The sequence below is a fragment of the Megascapheus bottae genome, chromosome 6 (assembly GCF_031878675.1).
Source record: "Megascapheus bottae isolate mThoBot1 chromosome 6, mThoBot2.hap1, whole genome shotgun sequence".
NCBI lineage: Eukaryota > Metazoa > Chordata > Mammalia > Rodentia > Geomyidae > Megascapheus > Megascapheus bottae.
The window spans coordinates 62,034,183-62,040,200 of NC_143514.1; positions in this window are offsets into that span (position 1 = coordinate 62,034,183).

The window sequence follows — 6,018 nt, forward strand, 5'->3', positions numbered from 1 at the left end:
CTACCTAGTCTGACCACATGGGCTTTCCACTGGCCCTATAACAACCCATAGCCTTCAGTTAGACTATTCAATCTGCAAACCATGTTATGTACCTCCTTGTCAATGAGTTTCTCTTCCTTGCCCAACAAGAGCTTCGATGCCTTCTAGATGCATAATAGTCCCATGCCCTGGATGAATGCAGGCAAGCAGAGATGAAGTGTACTTGCTCTCAGGAGAGTCAGATAAACCAGTGGGAAAGTATCAAAGTGTTCTTGGATGCTCTAGATGCTAGAGGAGCAGCAGCTAACTCTGTCTAACAGTCATCATTGAAGATCTGCTGCAAGTGACACTTCGGTGAAGGCTGAGGAAGCATCAGCCAGCAAGGCTCAGAGCAGGACCAGGCGAGGGCATTTATGGCACACTCAAGAACTCATGAATCATTTGGTATGGCTACATTTAGTGTTCATGTAAGAACACTCAGATGGAGGAGATAGCCTGGCTTTGGCAAGCTCACCGAGGAGCTTAGTTTCTTCTTGAAAACTAGTAGCCTTAGAGGACCTCCATCAAAAGAGAAATGCTTCGGTTGGCTAGTATCTGTTCAGACTATTACTCAGAGTATGGTGCCCCAATGACCTGCTGCTCTGGTGCTGGAAAACCCTGAGGTTGCAGAAGGGCGCCACCAGGTGACAGAGCCAAAGACTGCATGGAGACCTCTCCTTTTCCCCCATTCTTTGGTCATTGAAGACTAAACTCTTATGATGAGCTGACTGTGCCCAAGGAGTATAGTCAGCCAAGTTCTGCCATTGTGACTGTGTGCCCAAAGGCAAGCGCTTTGCTTGCTTCATTTGTTTATGCTTGTATTTAAGGTTTGAACTCAGGGCCTGGATGCTGTCCCTGACTTTGAACCACAGCTCCATTTTCAGCTCTTTTGGTGGTTAACCGGAGATAAGAGTCTCACAGACTTTTCTGCCTCAGCTGGCTTTGAACCACAATCCTCAGATCTCAGGCTCCTGAATAACAAAGAATTACAGGTGCAAGCAACTGACACCTGGCACACTTTTGAACTGTGAATCAAGTCTTGGGTTTTATTCCAGCAGGTTGGACTTTCTCCTCTGCCTTTAAGTCCTGAAACTAAATGATAAGCATCATGACCCTTTACCCTGAAACTTGATTTGAACATATATCACCTAGGAAAAGAAGGACATTCAAACTTTTTTTTCCCTCTAGGATATATCTTGCATTTACTTGGCGTGTATCATCAGACTGCTTTAATATAGAACAGTTCTTTAGCTCTTTTGGTGTTTTTAAAGTGTATAGTCCCATTTTGTAGAAAGGATCTAGTTATATGAAGTCACATAATCAGGTTCAGAGAGGAACCAGATTTTTTTTCCTTGGGGTCTGGTAGGGGAGTATAAGAAAGGAATATATCTTTGTTAAGAGCACCACATCAGGAAGTGCAAGATGTGATCATTTCATCACGTGGTTCAGATTGCAGCTTGCTTTTTTTTTTTTCAGAAGAGGTATACATCACAAATGTTTTAACTGTGCTGTTCAATAGTTTTAGCAAATGCATAGACCCCGAAGTTATATCCTTCTATAGCCAAAGCTTTACAGTACATGTGCTTTGCCCTCTTCCCCCAATCCTGTTCCAAGAGATCATGAAATAGAGCTACCACGTCTGAATCCCAGGTTCCTCATAAACTTCACATTTCACCCCAACAGTGGAGCTATCCAGCACTGACTCACCATCATCCTGCACTGCCCCTTATGATGCCCCAAGTAGAGAGTTGCCAGTTGGTGTGCCAGCTTTAGCCTATACAGTAGAAGCCTCTCCTCCCTCAAGGAGAGCAAACAGGACACCCTCTCTATGTCTCCACTCAACAGAGAAGATATTCCACACACAGATGTACTCAAATCAGCCCTCTGCATATACACCCTCTGCAACGCACCTCCATCTACTCAGCAGCTCAGCTCACACGGACTTGTTCTTCCCTCACTGAATGGATCATAGCTGTTAAGTTGGTCATCAGACTACTCAGGCTTGTCTCAGGTAGCAGACACCAGGTCCGAGGCCCTTGAGCCTTCTGTATGGTTAACCTTCTCTCCCCAGCTTTGCACTCCAGTAACTCCTTGAACTGGAGGAAGTCAAAGCTACTGAATTTAAGGTAACAATAACATAACTTATCAAATGCTTTAAACAGGTCCACTGCTAAACCTTTTGTGTGAGTTAGCTCACTTAATCTTTACAACAACCTCAAAAGTAGAAAAGGGATTATTCTCGGGGTGACAGGACCAGACATAAGACTGGTGGAGTCCCATCCATTTCTCTCTGAATGCCACACAGAGGGGGTGGTCTCTTTGTGTTGTGAGGTGAAAGAGACTGAGACATTTTTGTAACCATGGTATTCTCAATGCCTTTGGGCAGAGATTTTTCCTCCCTAAAAGGATCTGGAATAAATCTGGACACCAGATTCCTCACCAGTACCTGGAAAATAGGATTGAGCCCAAGGACAGATAGGAGCTCAGTATACATATGCTAGACGGATAGGTAGAGGTGGGGAGTCTGCCTTCACTAGCTGATACCAGAGGAAAGACAAGAAAAATGAAGGGCTACCAGGTACCAGTGGCTCACGCCTGCAATCCTAGCTTTTCAGGAGGCAGCCCAGGCACGACCCCGAGACTCTTTAATTAACTACCAGAAAACCAGAAGTGGCGCTGTGGCTCAAGTGGTAGAATGGTAGCCTTGAGCTGAAGAGCTCAGGGACAGCACCCACGAGTGTGCCAGAGTTCAAGCCCCACGATTGACAAAAAAAGAAAGAAAGAAAGAAAAATGAAGGGTCATATAACTCAATTTGCTATTTATCTTGCTGGTATTGTGGCTTGAACTCAGGACTTTGTATTCCCACTTGGCTTTCTTACACATGGCATTCTACCACTTGAGCCTTGCCTCCGGTCCAGCATTTTTCTTGTTATTTTGGCAACAGAGTCTTGTGTACTTTTCTTCCTGGGCTGGTTTCAAACCACAGTCCTCTGGACTAATCCTGAGTAGACAAAATTATAGACTCAAGCAACTTACTGATTTTTAACCATTTCGTTTTTTTTAAAAAAAAATCATTATTATAAAGGCAGTGTATAGAAGGATTACTGCTTCACACGTCCGTTCATGAGCGTATTTCTTTTTGGGCAGTTTCAACCCTTCCCTTCTAGCTGTATAGTTTGACATTCAGGAGCATGGAGGTTGGGAATGGATGCTGGCAGTGAATAGTGACGCTGTTGCCTCAGCCTGACCCTGCAGAGTAGACACAGCCCCTTCGTTCTAGTGGCCATTAGAAACCACTGAGAAAACATAGCTCCCAGCTGCTGTCCATACACTCGCACACAAGCATAGGCTGACCCAGCAAGTACTTCACTGGGCCAGAACCACAGTTTCTTTCCCTGCCTTGGGAGGTGGGGGATACAAAGGACTGTCCTTGTACTCCCCCCCCCCCCCCCCCCCCGCCAGTCCTGGGGCTTGAGCTAAGGGCCTGGGCACTGCCCTTGAGCTTCTTTTGCTCAAGGCTAGCACTCTACCACTTGAGCCACAGCACCACTTCTGGCTTTTTCTGTGTATATGGTACTGAGGAATCAGTACCATGCATGCTAAGCATAGCAGTCTATCACTAAGCCACATTCCCAGCCTCTCTCTGTACTTTTTGTAGTTATCCATCTTTCCAGAAACCTAAAGGCCTGGGCTACACAGGGAGTCCTTACCTCAAAGAAAAACAAAACCAGAGAAGACTGAGTGTAAAGCCTGTATCCACCTGTAAGCCCTGCCATAGCCTCTTGTGCTAGCTCTGTGCATCCTGGGCTCAGGATCCTGTATTCTGGCTGAGTGGCAGGAATCCTCCACACTTTGCCAGGCTTCAGTTGCCTTGTACTTGAGTGACAGATGGAGCTGTTCCTTAGCTCCACATTGATTATTTCTGTAGCCAACCTTTCTCTGGAGGTATGTCCACAGAGCTGAACCTTGCCCTGCCACTAGTGTCCAACCTGACTCTATCCAGCCCCTGTCCTGTACTGTGTCTCAATGGGTTCTAGGCATCTTTAGCCTTAGAACCCTGTGCCTGTCCTGGCTGAGGTGACCTTAAGCCCCAAATTGACCGTGTAAGATGAGGCACCCGTGTGCAGACCTGTTAGGGTAGCTGTCCCAGAGCTGAGGCCCTGTCTAGCTGAGGCAGCTCTCTAGCTAGAATCTCTCGAGGTAACTCTCTCCTAGGCACCCCACCCCTATTGTTGCCTCACCAAGCTTCTTGTTGAGTTGAGATTCTAAGGGAACTGTGCTGACTTGGGAGGAGAAAACACAGAAGAGTTGATAGTTCAACTGAAAAGGTGAGCATTTGGCTCAGGAAACAGCAGACAAAGAGCTGCACCTGAGCCAGGCTGGGCCAAGACCCCTTCACTCAGCCTGAGGACCAGCTGTGTGTGGAAGATTCTGGGCCCCAGAGGAACCATGGCTGCATCATCATAGGTCTCTCTGTGAAGCCAGGATCCTCCCCTGTGTCCCTCCAGGACACATCAGGACAGTTGAGGTTAGGAACAGGAGGTCTGAGCTCTGCTCCCATAGCTTCCAGTTTGTCAGGCCTCTTCTCCACTGCTTCCTTTGCTGCAGTCAACTCCGGGTAGCATGAGCGGATGTTCAGGAAAGGAGATATACTAGCTTGCTCTTCCCCACCAGCATCCTTTCCTCTTCCTGCCCATCTGTTCCCATCCTTCTGTCTGCCTACGTCTTGGAACAGTTCCCACGCCATGCGCTTGAGTTGAATCCTGAGTGGGGTAGGTGGGGTCAGGCTGAGCCCACTCATTGTCTGGGCTGCAGCTGCTCCCTGCAAACTGTCGTCTAGACTGTGCGTAGGCACTTAGGCAGTGTCTACACAGATGTGACGTTCCTCCCTGGTGCTCTCTAGGGAACCAGGAGACAAGGCCCAGGCCCCAGCGAAGATGGGAAGTGGGGTCAGAATGCCCCACTAGGCCTGCATGCAGTTCGAGATAAGCACAGGGCTGTCAGCCCTGATAAGAACCATCACCTGTCAGTCACCTAGCTACTCAAAAGGCTGGGATCAGAGGATCAGAATTCAAAGGCAGCCCAGGCAGGGCAGGGAAGTCCTTGAGACTCTTCAATTAATCACCAAAAAACTAGAAGTGAAGCTGTGGCTCAAATGGTAGAATGTTAGCTTTAAGCTCAGGGACAGTATCCAAACTCTGAGTTCCCAGGAGCAACATGAGAGAGAGAAAGAGAGAGAGAGAGAGAGAGAGAGAGAGAGAGAGGGAGAGGGAGAGGGAGAGAGAGGGAGAGAGAATCATCACCAACTGAAATGATGGCATTTATTCATTCATGGAGAGTAGGCCAGGAACCAGAATGTAGTGGCTCACATAACTGCTGTATGCAGTGGGGAGTACATTACACAGTGGGAAGTTTTTCTAATAATGGTGGTGGTAGATATTAAGCATATAAACACAGCCAGCCTGACCAGGCGCAGTGGCTCCCACCTGAAATCCTAGCTACTCAGGAGGCTGAGATCTGAGGATCAAGGTTCAAAGCCAGCCTAGGCACAAAAGGACCTGAGACCCTTATCTCCAGTTAACCTCTAGAAAAGGAGAAGTGGGGCTTGGCTCAAGGATTGAGCTGAAGAGCTTAGGGACAGCGCCCAGTTCAAGCCCTATGACCCACAAAAAAAAAAAGCCTGGGCTGGCATTGAACCACAATCCTCAGATCTCAGCCTTCTGAGTAGTTAGGATTACAGGCGTAAGCCAACACACCTGGCTGGAAGAGAGTTTTTTTGTGTTTTTGTTTTTTGTTTTTCTTTTTGCCAGTTCTGGGGCTTGTACTCAGGGCCTGATAACTGCCCTTGGGCTTTCTCAAGGCTAGCGCTCTGCCTCTTGAGCCAGAGCACCACTTCTAGCTTTTTCTATATATATATGTGTGGTACTGAGGAATTGAGGTCTTTGCGCATTCTAGGCAAGCACCCCACCACTAGGCCAAACTCCTTGCCCCTGGAAAAG